The following is a 17,689-nucleotide window of genomic DNA, read 5'->3' on the forward strand; positions in this document are numbered from 1 at the left end:
TGGGACTTAACTTCTGAGGTCATCAGTCCCCTAGAACTAAGAACTACTTAAACCTAACTAACCTAAGGACATCACAGAGATCCATGCCCGAAGCAGGATTCGAACCTGCGACCGTAGCGGTCGCGCGGTTCCAGACTGTAGCGCCTAGAACTGCTCGGCCACCACGGCCGGCTTCACCGAAGTCATTGTGGCCCTGTGAAAATGTTTGTAAAATGACCCACAGCTGCACAATACCCAGTGCAACCCCATTCCGCCCAAATCCCACCACTACAGTTGGTAGCAGAGAGTGGTTATGCACTGTGTCAGTATGGTGGCTTACCTTGTGGTTTTTCAGGTGTGGCAGCTAGGTAGGTATCAGACAAAAATGGCTGTGCTAGGATGAGTTAGCCTATGAGGTGGCCTTTCAAGGCAGGTCTCTGCAAGCATTGTGCCACCACAATGCTTGTCTCAGCAGCTTTGGAAGGCCGTAGGTGAGCCACTGCTCTCGACAGCTGGGAGCGAACGGATGTAGTAAGAGCCTACGGAATATCAGATCAGCTGTGTGGCTGGATTGAAGACTTTTTAGCAAACAGAACACAGCATGTTGTTATCAATGGAGAGACGTCTACAGACGTTAAAGTAACCTCTGGCGTGCCACAGGGGAGTATTATGGGACCATTGCTTTTCACAATATATATAAATGACCTAGTAGATAGTGTCGGAAGTTCCATGAGGCTTTTCGCGGATGATGCTGTAGTATACAGAGAAGTTGCAGCATTAGAAAATTGCAGCGAAATGCAGGAAGATCTGCAGCGGATAGGCACTTGGTGCAGGGAGTGGCAACTGACCCTTAACATAGACAACATATGATAACGGAAAAAACACTGGTAGCAGTTACTTCCGTAAAGTATCTGGGAGTATGCGTACGGAACAATTTGAAGTGGAATGATCATATAAAATTAATTGTTGGTAAGGCGGGTACCAGGTTGAGATTCATTGGGAGAGTCCTTAGAAAATGTAGTCCATCAACAAAGGAGGTGGCTTACAAAACACTCGTTCGCCTATATTTGAGCATTGCTCATCAGTGAGGGATCCGTACCAGGTCGGGTTGACAGAGGAGATAGAGAAGATCCAAAGAAGAGCGGTGCGTTTCGTCACAGGGTTATAAGCGTGATAGCGTTACGGAGATGTTTATCAAACTGAAGTGGCAGACTCTGCAAGAGAGACGCTCCGCATCGCGGTGTAGCTTGCTGTCCAGGTTTCCAGAGGGTGCGTTTCTGGATGAGGTATCGAATATATTGCTTCCCCATACTTATACCTCCCGAGGAGATCACGAATGTAAAATTAGAGAGATTCGAGCGCGCACGGAGGCTTTCCAGCAGTCTTTCATCCCGCGAACCATACGCGACTGGAACAGGAAAGGGATGTCAGTGGCACGTAAAGTGCCCTCCGCCACACATCGTTGGGTGGCTTGCAAAGTATAAATGTAGATGTAGATGTGGGTCATGACATCGACAATATTATGTTGGCCCTCATGCAGATACAACTAACATAGAAATTTTTTTAAAGTGAGAACTAATACCGCAGTTTTTTAAAAGTGAGTCACCTTCTCTTTTGAGGTTTATAGGCTAGGGTTATGCTGTATACAAAGAGGGTTAATGTTGCTGTTAGTATAGGAAGAAGAAAGTAGGCAGACCATATACGATTTTCAAATAGGACAGTGTGGGTTTACTCTGTGATTTGTGATATGATCATGTGTGCTGGTTACCAGAATGGTCTGGTTTGTTGTACTAACAGGTTAGGCGCTGCTGGCAATCGTAGCTAAGGTCCCAGGTGAGATACTAGTAGGTTGTTGAGATACCTGGTAGGGTTTCTTTTCAAAGTGTCATGATGTGTTCCTCAGTTGCTGCCCTGGGCAACGTAAGTAGGACCAGATTCTGCACCTTATAGTCATCACAATGGTTTTTTTAAGCGTGTGGTAAGACGGAAGGTCACTGTCATGGATTGTCATGTCTCGTCATGTCTTTACTGTTGTATTTGGTGTTTGTAATTATGGTGACATGATGATGTTGTCGGTGTTTGGATACCTCTTCTACTGGGGTCGGGGGTGGAAGCCATGTTTTTGGGTTGAAGTTTGTGCTGTGAAACAGCATTCCATGGCACATTTGCCCTTGTTTCTACACAGCTGGCCACGGCAATGCTACTCCAGTCCTTATAGTTTGCCCACAAAGTGTGGTTGGTGGCCTTTGAGCTGAGGCAACGCCACACCATGCTTAGATGGGACGGCAACCCACAGAAGAGGTTAGAAGGCTGCACCAAGTGATAACAAAAAAATTATCTTAAGGTAGGTGCCGCCACTGAAGTCCAAGTGACTGACAAGACTGGAGCACGTCGTGGACCACAGTTGGAGCAAACCAGGAAATTGGTTAGTGGCCAGCAAACGAGGTGGAAGTTAAGCTAGAACGTGGTGTGCCATGGATTAGGCCAGTGCATGCAGTCAGCGATCAATGCGGGGCATCGCCAAAGTGTCATGGACATTGCCAACCTGGAAGGTGTACGTGTCTTTAGCCGGTGGCCAGAGAAGACGGCAACCATAAGCAGATATCGAGAAGAATGGTTTGGTCATTGCTGTAACATATGGAGCACTAGGAGTGTGCTTCAGTGGTCCACAGAGTTTGGTGGGCAGCTGACGTGATGCCAGATTGAGAGTACTGTATGGAGGGTACTGTGTGCAGTTAAGACAGCCGGCAACTGGTGTACGTATTCTTTACGAGTTTTGATATTACGTGGAGTTATCATAGGGACCCAAGTATGTGATTTTTGTATTGTGTTTTACCTCCATTTTTTTACCACTGTACAAGAGTCAGCTATGTATTCGATTTGAAATCACACTGAAGAAGTGTACAACAATTGTTTCTGAATTTTATGTTTCTGCAGTTTTCTGCAGACTAGGTAGCATTGGTAGCCCTTTTGTGTGTAGCAGTAGTAAATTTCTGATGGAGGTCTTTTATAGCACAGGTTCATTTGTAGTTCTGTGTTTATATGCTGCCTGATTGTAATATAGTATGGATGGGGAGTGTGGATATTCTGCTTTCTCCTTTGTTGTTTCTGTTTGGTGCCCACTTTTGTATCACAGGGGCTGAAACTCATCCAGTTGCACATGCCTGTATAACACGTATTGTTTATGAAATTATTTATTTTAGTGTTGTGTTATGCCCGTGTTTATACTAGTGTAAGCATTAGCTCTGGGCGGAATATTGATGCTTTATTATTATTTGCCAAACATTCCGCTGGTTTCATTGTGTTTTCATGAAAATACTTACGTCGGTAATAAATGCTATCATAAAATAACCCTACTCCTGCAGAACCAACAGCCCAAATCCCACTCCACCTAAATCCTGAGCTGCAACCTGTAAAACACAAAATCTAAAACCATTTCTTCAAGATTGTCTTGGAGTTTAACGTTCAGCTCTCCTAGAAATCCACTTGCATGTATAGGCCCTACCATCACCTCAGGTTTATTGTCTGTATCTACAAATCATTAAAATATGCTCTGAAATACAAATCTTCCTCAACACTCCTACCAAAAGGTTGGACACTCAGAAGTGTTACCTTGCTGGATACGTGCTGCTCTTGCCATTTTCCTGTTCGCAGAAAGCAACAGCCTGTCAAGGACAGCATCCAGATGACGGACATCGATCCAGCAGAACTCTAATGTGATTCCTGGCTCCGCTGTAGTGATTTAGTTGCTTGGCTTTTTCCGCGTAACACTGTAGATGAATTTTAATTTACTTCCTCAGTGAAGGCCACACATGACCCTACAAGATACCAGACGTAGTATTAGCGGTTGGCAACATCCAGCATTCCTACGAGCCAAGACTTCTGATTCCGTACAAGTCGTACCGTACCAGCACGCTCATTTTGTCGGGTAAGATAGCATTGGAATACATCCAACAAATAACTCAGGACGCAGGATGCAATCGCTACTCTGAAATGAAGAGACTGCCACAGAAGAAGAATTTGTGGTAGAAAAAGAAATAACTGTAAGCAATAGTTTTTTAGTGTAACAATTATGGCGTGAACTGTTTTCTGATCTATGAGGATTGCGTCTAAACGCAAAACTATATTATCGCAGAGTAAATCCGCTGAAGATACCTTAAAGTAAAAGGTGAATCTTGTCTTGACCGTAAACAAATAGAGATTTCAGCAGAAAATAGGTGTTCAGCTTATAAGAGGACTGTTTATACACTTGCTGCGAATAATGGCCACGCCAATAAACTTATCACTACACCTCTGATTTATATGCACTAAAAGTATGCATATATATGCATTCATATATGCACTAAAAATCTGCCAAATAAGCACTATGTCCCAAAAACTTTAAAATATGAATAAGAAGAAAATATATTATTTGAAATTTCTCACATTTATTTTCTTGATGAATTAATCAAATTATAAAGTTATTCTTAAACGCAGTCATTAAAAAATTAATATATCTTTTATATCCCCGTCCGGGACAAATTTTCAGCTAGCCCCGATATAAATAAACGCCAACTGGCAGGTAATGTCTTCAATTTCTTTCTGTCTTAAGATTTATTACTCTCTCTCTCTCTCTCTCTCTCTCTCTCTCTCTCTCTCTCTCTCTATCTCTCAATCTATTTTAGCATTAGTTGTTTTTATTGAAGCAAACATTAAAATATTTTTCACAGTTTTCTAGAAGAAACTAGTTCCTTCTGCCATTCGACATGTTTTTAAACGAAGAGAAAGAGCTCTACTTCACACGAAGTCACATGACAAAAAAGAGGCTATGTCACTTACAGAATAAGCAATAAGTTCTTTCTCAGATTCTCTTTGTAGCACTTTATTGAAATCCCGAAGAAACATGAAACCCGGATTCCATGGTTTTCTCAATTTTGTTACGAAGACACTTCTCTATTTCTCCTAGTATGTCCCCAGAGACGACTGTTCCGTATACCTGCAGGGCAGAAGATAGAGGTACCCCATTTTCTTCAAAACATGTATTTGCGGTCGGTAATTTAAAAATATATGTCTTAAGAAACACTACTTTACCCTGGAGACTATTTTCTTACCTGCAGCGGGAATACTTGCTGTTTCATTTCTGTTTTTTAGTCACTTCGAGCACCTCTTTCCCCATCTTAGAAATTACTACTGCATTGTAGTGCAGCTTCAATCCATGTTCCCCATCTCGTGACGATTGGCTCTGGGGCTAAATGAGTATCATATCTATAAATAGTTTCACTGTTGATGGCGGCATCATAAACACTTTTTTGAGAAAGGGCAGAAGATAGATGCATCCTGTTTTTCTTCCAAACGTATGATTGCGGATGGGAGTTTACAAAAATTTACCTCTGGAAAATTCGCTCGAAATTCTTCTGCCAACCGATGAAGAGTATCTGCTAGACAGGTCATATGAACTGTCTTGGGATAAAATACATACAAAGCTTTAGCAGCCTTAACCATGTATGCTGCTGCATGTCCAGCTATTACCAAGAGTTTTTCCTCATTTTCTTTAGCAGATCGCAAAGCACGTAATCCGTCACGAACAACATTGTTCATCGTTGAATGGTTTGTTTCTTTCAGTATCCTGAAGGTAATGAAATTTTCTGTTCCTCGTCCAGGTCCCGACATTTTTCTCACGACTACCTTGGCAATAAATCTCCTACACAAGCCAGTAGTTTCATTTACAGATAACAACAAGTTTCAGTCGCCTATATCGTCTCTTACTTCATGTATTACCTGAAGAGAAGTATTTTATTGAAAACTAGTGAAGACCAGTTGTGTAATCTGGGTTCTCAGTTTTGGGGGAGGGGAGGACAAGTTTAAAAGATCTGTAAAATATTTCTTTATTGACCATAAACAACTAAATCAAACTCCGTGGCATTACAGGCCTAATTTAATGTTACAGCTTTAAAAATTTTTGTTTAATAAATCAAAAGTTTTAAATAACTGATAAGGTCTTGTTAAGCTCCAAATATTCAGGGGGCGGGGTTGCAGTCGACTCACAAACTAATTTGAGAAATTAAATTGTAAACTTCTCTCTCCTCATCAGCTTTGCCAAGTTAGTTTTTCTTTATTGTTGATTAATCGGGAACTTTTAGTTCGGAATATTTTTCCAGAATCATTCGAAATTTTACATTATTCAATTTAATCAAAGGGATGTTAGCTGAAACTAATGTTTTGCAGATACCTTTTGAAAAAGTTTCATTGCCATCATTTCCATTTCTGCCTGCAGGAAATGCTGCTGCTAAGGTTGTTTGGATCCTGGAGACATTGTTATTGACAGTATTTCTGTGGACAACTGTTCGTAAATGTTGTGTAATTTGGAATTTTTTGTTGCACTGCACATATAACAATGGTATGAAAATATTATGAATTTATTTTAGTTAATAGAAACAACAATCACTAACTTGAAAGTCACAATGATTTTTAAAATATTCTGGAAATGTAAAAATAAAGCTTATGTGTTTTTCGCACACTTTGCACGGTATTATATTTCCATCTGCTGGCAGAGTAGGATTTCCACTATCGAAGCAACTTAGCCTTAAAGTTCTTCTCCTTCAGCACTGTAGTATTCTTGAACTTTCAGCATGCGAGAATAATAGCAGAGCAGCAACTTCCGTTAATCACTACAACGGAAAATCAGCCAAAGTTGCAAATTGCACTTTTTTGTTTACTTGATGACTAGTTTCGGGCCGGGACCTATTTTCAGATCATCCACACAATCAAAAATACAATCATCGTGTCAAAAATATGTACGTATTATGAGGTACATATGAACAGTTACAGCGCATACATCAGGGTCGCTGGAAACCTCACGGTGGCCTTGTGTTTTCCAACTGATAAAAGGAACAAAGGTTGAAGCTATTGTATGGCCACCTAATGGAAACTGAAACAATACAGGAGAGAGATTAGCTGCACACGCTACCACAAGGAGGAATCCTGTTGGAAAGCTAGAAGGCAGCGATAACAGAGCTCTGTTTGTGGCGCACGGCAACAGCAGAGATCAGACGAGCGTGTTTACAAGCTCCAATCGTTACAAACACAGCACTTGTAATACGACGTGCATGGATTTCTAAAAGAAGGAAACATCTGAACCGTTTTGTAGCAGGAGACGTATAGGGTGTGAAAATGGACATGGTACATGATTAGAAATATTTTTAAATTGCTTAGGAAATTAATTACGACAGTGAGCCAACGTAGCTGATTGTCTTGCTTTTTTTTGTTTCGTCGTGTTGGTAACACCACAAGAGAAATAGTTTTGTATACTGCAATTCATAGAAAGTCAGTCTGTTGTCCAAGTGCAACGATCATCCGCGTCAGAAAAAGATCATGGGAGACTCAAAAAATTGTTGAAGAAAAATGTATTTTTAGGTAGCCAGGTATACTTACCAACGTACTTCAAATAAAGATGTATAAACTAAATGTTCAATGTCAGGTAAAGATCACTCTAAGAAATGAGCGAATTTTGTTAACCGTTCTTCAAGAAAACGCTAACCAAACGGAATGTGGATCTTTTCTGTTTGTACAGCAAAATTATTGCTTGTCACCCGTATCAGTACCTGAAACTGCCGGCCAGAGTGGCCGAGCGGTTCTGGGCGCTACAGTCTGGAACCGGGCGACCGCTACGGTCGCAGGTTCGAATCCTGCCTCGGGCATGGGTGTGAGTGATGCCCTTAGGTTAGTTAGGGTTAAGTAGTTCTAAGTTCTAGGGGACTGATGACCTCAGAAGTTAAGTCCCATAGTGCTCAGAGCCATTTGAACCATTTGAACCAGTAATTGAAACTAACCTAGCTATTTCCGTCATATGTAACAAAATTCCACTCACTGCACCGCAGAAAGCCACTGTAGTTCCATCGAGAAGCCTAGCGGTGCCTTAGCGAACCATTTCTCACCGGTGGAGAACAACACCTTGTTCACTGTCGGTGGTGTTCAAGGTCGTCACACTTCTAAGCAATGTCATTTTCACCGGGGGTACCATCAGTAATAACGGCTATTTCCAACCAGGGCCTGCTTCATTTCTAACACAAAAAGGAATGGACGTAACTGACAATAAAATGTAAGTCTGATAGAGACACACAATACAGTCTTACAGAATAAGGGCTAATAAAAAAATCATGTCACTGAGGTTACTTGTTTGTTCGTTGCTACGAACAACACTTGAGTTTAAGTCCGGTAGGACGTTCTCGCTGAATGCCATAACAGGATATAGCAGTATCCATCGACAACAATGCAGACTCTAGTCCAGACATTAGCAAGGCAAAGTCTCTACTGAGATTAAAGCAAAAACCGTGACAACTATAGATGATTACCTGTTAGATACAAGAGAAAGGCGAAAGGCTAGAATATTGCCAGGCAGAAAAGATGCGTAAAAGCCAGGCAGAATAGATGCATAAAAAAGTAATGCCTTGGTGTTTGCTTGGTAGACTTGTTACGATAAGCAACCAAGCTAAGACTAAAATGATGTAAATATCTAAGCAGAACAACCTTAGTGGCAATAGGATCGCAATCGGGCACACTTCACTGAATAGTTTTTACTTTAGCAACTTGCAGTGTGGTTTTATGCCGGAGAATATGGACGTAGTCTAACAAGGGGAAGGCCTCAGACACGGCCAACCGATTCGGCTCAAATTTGGCAGGTCGCTTGTGTACAACCTAAAGCAAAGGACTCTAAGATATTTTGGGTCAACACCCCCGTAATTTTGAGAAAATCACCCCTGGAGGTTATGACGAGCAATCGACTCAAAACTGGATGGATCGATAGATAATTGTAAATAGAGCATTTTTCATCATCAGGTATGGTGTCCGCAAACGCAAACCATTCCAGAAATCGAGGTAAGAAACTTTTACAACTGCCGCTTTTGTACCCACATGGTAAACACATCATCGATAGAACAACGGCCAAGGTAACTGGCTGGGAATCGGAGAACCCGGGTTCGAATCTCGAAGAAACCTACCTGCTGTTATTCTTTTCGTTTGTATTTTTCCATATCTCAATTGATAGGGATAGGAGGGTTAATAAGGTAAGTAAATCAATGAGGAATGACAATAATAAGGTAGGCAAACTAATTTCCAAAACGCCGTGAGTTACTAAAGTATTAAACTTTTAAGCCTTGTCACATGAAAACAACTCCGAGTAAGAGTGCTGCGAATTCCTCACGAGGGATCACAAATACCCAACCGCGCAATGCTTGTTTACAGCGAGCCACGGGACAGAATGCACGCGGGGAGATGTATTTGTTCCGGTTGCCTCGTCGTCATATCATACACTCCTGGAAATTGAAATAAGAACACCGTGAATTCATTGTCCCAGGAAGGGGAAACTTTATTGACACATTCCTGGGGTCAGATACATCACATGATCACACTGACAGAACCACAGGCACATAGACACAGGCAACAGAGCATGCACAATGTCGGCACTAGTACAGTGTATATCCACCTTTCGCAGCAATGCAGGCTGCTATTCTCCCATGGAGACGATCGTAGAGATGCTCGATGTAGTCCTGTGGAACGGCTTGCCATGCCATTTCCACCTGGCGCCTCAGTTGGACCAGCGTTCGTGCTGGACGTGCAGACCGCGTGAGACGACGCTTCATCCAGTCCCAAACATGCTCAATGGGGGACAGATCCGGAGATCTTGCTGGCCAGGGTAGTTGACTTAACACCTTCTAGAGCACGTTGGGTGGCACGGGATACATGCGGACGTGCATTGTCCTGTTGGAACAACAAGTTCCCTTGCCGGTCTAGGAATGGTAGAACGATGGGTTCGATGACGGTTTGGATGTACCGTGCACTATTGAGTGTCCCCTCGACGATCACCAGTGGTGTACGGCCAGTGTAGGAGATCGCTCCCCACACCATGATGCCGGGTGTTGGCCCTGTGTGCCTCGGTCGTATGCAGTCCTGATTGTGGCGCTCACCTGCACGGCGCCAAACACGCATACGACCATCATTGGCACCAAGGCAGAAGCGACTCTCATCGCTGAAGACGACACGTCTCCATTCGTCCCTCCATTCACGCCTGTCGCGACACCACTGGAGGCGGGCTGCATGATGTTGGGGCGTGAGCGGAAGACGGCCTAACGGTGTGCGAGACCGTAGCCCAGATACATGGAGACGGTTGCGAATGGTCCTCGCCGATACCCCAGGAGCAACAGTGTCCCTAATTTGCTGGGAAGTGGCGGTGCGGTCCCCTACGGCACTGCGTAGGATCCTACGGTCTTGGCGTGCATCCGTGCGTCGCTGCGGTCCGGTCCCAGGTCGACGGGCACGTGCACCTTCCGCCGACCACTGGCGACAACATCGATGTACTGTGGAGACCTCACGCCCCACGTGTTGAGCAATTCGGCGGTACGTCCACCCGGCCTCCCGCATGCCCACTATACGCCCTCGCTCAAAGTCCGTCAACTGCACATACGGTTCACGTCCACGCTGTCGCGGCATGCTACCAGTGTTAAAGACTGCGATGGAGCTCCGTATGCCACGGCAAACTGGCTGACACTGACGGCGGCGGTGCACAAATGCTGCGCAGCTAGCGCCATTCGACGGCCAACACCGCGGTTCCTGGTGTGTCCGCTGTGCCGTGCGTGTGATCATTGCTTGTACAGCCCTCTCGCAGTGTCCGGAGCAAGTATGGTGGGTCTGACACACCGGTGTCAATGTGTTCTTTTTTCCATTTCCAGGAGTGTAGTTGTGAACCTGGAAGAATGAAGGTATCCAGCACGAGCCTTATAGAAGTCAATCGGAAAGAGTTGTTTTCCGTCATCAGGCTGACGCGAACCTCGCGGATACATGTAGCGATTTTTCCATCGTTAATGCGCCGAATGAAATGCGTTTTGTGAATGGATACAGTGTTCTTCGGTAAGCAACATATTACGAGTACTGTATGTAGTTTGTAGTAATTAGCTCATCTGTTTATCCCGTAGTAGCTAGTTATTGTTTGTTGTGTCATTTCTTTCAGGTGCATAATCTGAATAATGGAGGATGTACACCCTTCGACTAGCACTGTAATATACAGGGTGAGTCACCTAACGTTACCGCTGGATATATTTCGTAAACAACATCAAATACTGACGAATCGATTCCACAGACCGAACGTGAGGAGAGGGGCTAGTGTAATTGGTTAATACAAACCATAAAAAAATGGACGGAAGTATGTTTTTTAACACAAACCTACGTTTTTTTTAAATGGAACCCCGTTAGTTTTGTTAGCACATCTGAACATATAAACAAATACGTAATCAGTGCCGTTTGTTGCATTGTAAAGCCGGCCGGAGTGGCCGAGCGGTTAAAGGCGCTACAGTCTGGAACCGCACAACCCCTACGGTCGCAGGTTCGAATCCTGCCTCGGGCATGGATGTGAGTGATGTCCTTAGGTTAGTTAGGTTTAAGTAGTTCTAAGTTCTAGGGGACTTATGACCACAGCAGTTGAGTCCCATAGTGCTCAGAGCCATTTGAACCATTTTTTTGCATTGTAAAATGTTAATTACATCCGGAGATATTGTAACCTAAAGTTGACGCTTGAGTACCACTCCTCCGCTGTTCGATCGTGTGTATCGGAGAGCACCGAATTATGTTGGGATCCAAAGAGAACGGTGATGGACCTTAGGTACAGAAGAGACTGGAACAGCACATTGCGTCCACATGCTAACACCTTTTTATTGATCTTTTTCACTGACGCACATGTAGATTACCATGAGCGGTGAGGTAGACATTCGACGGGCGTTTCATAGGACGTGGAGGCCGTATAAATTGGCCAGCCCGTACCATGATGTGCCTACAACCCCAGAGGATATGAAACAACGTGTTGTGGCAGCCTGCGGCGACATTACACCAGACGTACTGCGGCGTGTACGACATTCATTACGCCAGAGATTGCAATTGTGTGCAGCAAATGATGGCCACCACATTGAACATCTATTGGCCTGACATATCGGGACACACTCTATTCCACTACGTAATTGAAAACGGAAACCACGTGTGTACGTGTACCTCACCCCACATGGTAATGTACATGTGCGTCAGTGAAAAAGACCAATAAAAAGGTGTTAGCATGTGGACTTAATGTGCTGTTCCAGTCTCTTCTGTACCTAAGGTCCATCACCGTTCCCTTTGGATCCCTACGTAATTCGGCGCTCTCCGATACACACGATCGAACAGCGGAGGAGTGGTACTCAAGCGTCAACTTTAGGTTACAATATCTCCGGACGTAATTAACATTTTACTATGCAACAAACGGCACTGATTACGTATTTGTTTATATGTTCAGATGTGCTAACAAAACTAACGGGGTTCCATTTAAAAAAACGTAGGTTTGTGTTAAAAAACATACTTCCGTGCATTTTTTTATGGTTTGTATTAACCAATTACACTAGCCCCTCTCCTCACGTTCGGTCTGTGGAATCGATTCGTCAGTATTTGATGTGGTTTACGAAATATATCCAGCGGTAACGTTAGGTGACTCACCCTGTATATTTGGGAGCCTGTCACAGACGATGGCAAGCGCGAAGTTACCGACGCTGTGTTTTGGTTTGTAAAAGTGTTGCAAGACAGATGCATTATCAAAGCACTACCGGAAGCAGGCAGTTCTGTTTCTCGGCGGTCCAGATGGATAGGAGCGGCAGTTGTAAAACATTCTTACCTCGATTTCTGGAAACGTATGCGTTTTCGGACACCATACCTGATGATGAAAAATGCTCTATTTACAATTATCTACCGATCCCGCCAATTTTGAGTCGATTGCTCGTCATAACCTTTAGGGGCGATTTTCTCAAAAACGCGGGGGTGTTGACCCAAAATATCTTAGATTCCTTCGTTTTAGGTTGTACACGAGCAACCTGCCAAATTTGAGCCGAATCGGTTGGCCGTGTCTGAGGCCTTCCCCTTGTAAGTACAGTTCGCTTACATTTTATCCACCAGACAACCATTTTAAACTGTGAAAAGCTAATACCTGTCATTTATTGTTTACTATGGACCGGTTTTCTATTGCACTAGCCAACAAAATTTTACATTTTTCCTGTAACTGGTATGGAAACAGCTAATCTTTATGTTTTCAGGTGTGCTGATGCACTCAGCGGACGTTCAGTTACGGTTCTGGCTTGCTAATTGCAGTCTTCGCCGCCGATGAGCGGCAGTCAGCAGGGGCTCGTGGTGGTGGTGGTGGTAAGTTCCTATGGGACCAAACTGATGAGGCCATCGGTCCCTAGGCTTACACGCCACTTAACCTAACTTAAACTAACATACACTAAGGACAACACACACACATCCATGGCAGAGGGAGGACTCGAACATCGGGCAGAAGGACGAGCACATGAGCCAGGTGCCTGCTGGTGAGGTCGGTATGCAGCAATGTTCGCAGAAGGTAAAGCTTTCTCGCCTTTGTTCATCTGGGCGATCAGTTGGTCAACAGTTGCACATCTATTCGTCGGTACACATCTCCACAGCCGTCGTTCACCCCTGTCATTTATGACATGTGGTGCACCAGAGTTGCCTTGGCGCCGGTTTTGGATAGCGCCATTTTGCCAGGCAAAGTATACTTTAGAATGAGATTTTCACTCTGCAGCGGAGTGTGCGCTGATATGAAACTTCCTGGCAGATTAAAACTGTGTGCCCGACCGAGACTCGAACTCGGGACCTTTGCCTTTCGCGGGCAAGTGCTATACCATCTGAGCTACCGAAGCACGACTCACGCCCGGTCTCACAGCTTTACTTCTGCCAGTATCTCGTCTCATACCTTCCAAACTTTACAGAAGCTCTCCTGCGAAGGTAGGAGACGAGATACTGGCAGAAGTAAAGCTGTGAGACCAGGCGTGAGTCGTGCTTCGGTAGCTCAGATGGTAGAGCACTTGCCCGCGAAAGGCAAAGGTCCCGAGTTCGAGTCTAAGTCGGGCACACAGTTTTAATCTGCCAGGAAGTTTCAAAGTATACTATAACCACAACAGCACGCGAACAGTTACCAAACTCCGCCGTTTCGGAAAAGATTCCACCTTTGGCCCGAAAGCCGATGACCATACCCTTTCGGGCGTTAGATAAATCATTCCGTTTCCCGACTGAAAAAGTAATGTATTGTAGAGTAGCTTCACACCTTTGTAAAAATTAAGTTTTAACAAAATGTCAGTTTGGTTTCCAGAAGGATTTTTCAACGGAAAATGCTATATACACTTTCACTCATGCAATATTAAATGCTCTGAGTAACCGGAAGTCACCCGTAGGGATTTTTTGTGATCTATCAAAGGCTTTTGATTGTGTAAATCATGGAATACTTCTAGATAAGCTCAAGTACTGTGGTATGAATGGGACAGTGCTCAAATGGTTTAAATCATACCTAACTGGAAGAGTGCAGAAAGTTGAAATAAACAGTTCACATAATATGCGAAAAACTGGTGTTTTCTCAAACTGGGGAACAATCAAGAATGGGGTGCCGCAAGGTTCGGTCTTGGGTCCTCTGCTGTTCTTAATATATATTAATGACTTGCCATTCTATATTCACGAAGATGCAAAGCTGGTACTTTTTGCCGATGATACAAGTATAGCTATCACACCCGACAGACAAGAATTAACTGGTGAAATTGTAAACGATGTTTTTCAGAAAATCATTAAGTGGTTCTCTGCAAATAGGCTCTCATTAAACTTTGACAAAACACAGTATTTACAGTTCCACACAGTAAATGGAATGACCCCATTAATAAATATAGACTTCGATCAGAAATAGGTAGCTAAGGTATAATACTCAAAATTTCTAGGTGTATGCATTGATGAGGGCTTGAACTGGAAAAAACACACTGAGGATCTGCTGAAACGTTTGAGTTCAGCTACTTATGCTATTAGGGTCATTGCAAATTTTGACGATATACATCTGAGTAAATTAGCTTACCATGCCTATTTTCATTCTCTGCTTTCGTATGGCATCATATTCTGGGGTAACTCATCATTGAGTAAAATACTGGTCATTGCACAAAAGCGTGTAATCAGAATGATTGCTGGAGCTCATCCACGATCATCCTGCAGACACTTATTTAAAGAGCTAGAAATCTTCACCGTAGCCTCACAATGTACAGGGTGATTCAAAAAGAATACCACAACTTTAGGAATTTAAAACTCTGCAACGACAAAAGGCAGAGCTAAGCACTATCTGTCGGCGAATTAAGGGAGCTATAAAGTTTCATTTAGTTGTACATTTGTTCGCTTGAGGCGCTGTTGACTAGGCCAATAAAGTTTTTGGTCCCTTTTTCTTCGAAGGTGCTACTGTAACTGGACTACAGTATCTGGAGATGTTAGAGAATTGGCTGTTCCCTCAGCTCGAACAAGAAGCACAACAATTCATATATCAGCAGGATGGAGCGCCACCACATTGGCACTTATCTGTCCGTAACTACCTGAACGTCAACTACCCGAGGCGATGGATCGGCCGCCAGGCAGCCCGTGAAAGAGCACTTCATCACTGGCCTCCAAGAAGCCCTGATCTTACCCCCTGCGATTTTTTCTTATGGGGGTATGTTAAGGATTTGGTGTTTCGGCCACCTCTCCCAGCCACCATTGATGATTTGAAACGAGAAATAACAGCAGCTATCCAAACTGTTACGCCTGATATGCTACAGAGAGTGTGGAACGAGTTGGAGTATCGGGTTGATATTGCTCGTGTGTCTGGAGGGGGCCATATTGAACATCTCTGAACTTGTTTTTGAGTGAAAAAAAACCTTTTTAAATACTCTTTGTAATTATGTATAACAGAAGGTTATATTATGTTTCTTTCATTAAATAAACATTTTTAAAGTTGTGGTATTCTTTTTGAATCACCCTGTATATATATTCACTTATGAAATTTGTTATTAACAATCCGAACGAATTCAAAAGTAATAGCAGTGTACATGGCTACAACACTAGGAGAAAGGATGATCTTCACTAATCAAGGTTAAATCTAACTTTGGCTCAGAAGGGGGTAAATTATGCTGCCACAAAAGTCTTTGGTCACTTACCTAATAGCATCAAAAGTCTGACAGAGAGCCATATAGCATTTAAAAGGAAATTAAAAGAATTTCTTAATGGCAACTCCTTCTACTCGTTAGACGAATTTTTGGATATAGTAAGTAGGTAATTTTCCAACTTCAAAAAAATTGAGTGTAATGTAACATTTTGTCTAATGTAATATCTTGTATAGATACCTTTTATTAACCTGACACGTTCCACATCATTACGAAGTGTCTTATTCATGATCTATGGAGCAAGTACTAATCTAATCTAATCTATACCCTCCACTGCTAGTCTGTGAATGACTGTTGCATAGTGATGTCGAACATAGGCGGGTTCATAGTAACGTGACCGGACCGTGTATAAACCGGAGCTGAGGCAAATAAGGCATCGGTATGGAACCAAAAGGGGGAAATCCAGTGACGTAAGAGATGGGCAAACTGTTTGACCCAGCGCCTGGGAACGAGAATCTCATAAACGACAAACCTGGCTGTTCAAATGCTATTGCCGTGACCATCACTGAAAAGCGATTTAAGAATAGTGAAACTACGAGTAGAGGACAAAGTGTTAGATGTCCACGTCTCATCAGAGAACGTGGAGGTGGGAGACTTGCCCGCTCTATAAAGCAGGAAAGGCAATGACCTGTGGCAGATATGACGACAGAGTACAATGTTTGTGCAGGCCCAAGCGTTTTGGAGCTCACAGTTCAGAGTACAGTTTCGATTGCAGTGGGCACGGGATCTTAGAGAATGGACGGACGCTCACTAGAAAAGTGTCGCATTGTTGGATAAATCACATTTCTCGTTACACCTGGGCGACGTTCGTGACCAAATACGCCATCATCTCGGCGAACGGCTAATCGAAATATTCAGCATGTTAGAGACGCATGCCTTTGGGGGCATTATGTCATGAGGACGATTAACATTGACATCCATGTAATGTTTGGTAGTAGCTGAAGGCAGAATGACAGTTCTGAATACGTGAACATTACTGTGGACCATCTGCTTCCCCTCATGTTAGCTAGTGAGCCGAGGTTGGCTCGAGTTAGCCTTGTCTTGGGTTAAACCTTGGTTGCAGTCCAGTGGTTTTATTTCTCCAGCGGTTATCGCGATAATGTTGCTGTCCTCTCCGTAAGTTGCAGCAGCAGCGTGTATCGATACTAGTACTGATGTACTATCTTTGGTGTGGCGGATATAGTTTCCGGTTGGGCGGCGTGTGACCAGTCGGTCGGTTGGCGTGGTGCAGCAAGGAAATCTCCGTCGCGGTACTCTGGCCGGGACCGCTGGCGGCGTGTATATGCGATTGGAGTGTGAGGCGCTGCTTGCGAGTGCTACGAAGTTCGTCGCCTACCGATCTTGGACATGGAAGTTGAGTCCTCACTTAACCTACTATCGAGTCCCAACTCTTTACATTTCTTCGTTTGGTCCTGGTTGTCGCTTTTGGGACATTTCCAAGGGCAACAATGTGTGTGTATTCAAGTTAGCTAAGATTCCAGCCGCCTTTCTGTGGAGTTTAACTTAACTTATTCCCTGTTATTGAAGTTGACCAGCGGTATCTTCTGCCTTGTGGCTGTTGACGTTCCGGTTACCTGCCCTGGTTTTTGACGTAATTTTCGGCAGTGTATTTTCCTCGTCGTGTTGTTGTCCAGCGCGGCGTGTAGCTTGACATCTGAAGTGTTGTTGGTCGTTGTGGGCGATAATATTCTGTGTGTCGTTGTGCTGAA

The sequence above is a fragment of the Schistocerca piceifrons genome, chromosome 2 (genome assembly GCF_021461385.2).
Source record: "Schistocerca piceifrons isolate TAMUIC-IGC-003096 chromosome 2, iqSchPice1.1, whole genome shotgun sequence".
Taxonomy (NCBI): domain Eukaryota; kingdom Metazoa; phylum Arthropoda; class Insecta; order Orthoptera; family Acrididae; genus Schistocerca; species Schistocerca piceifrons.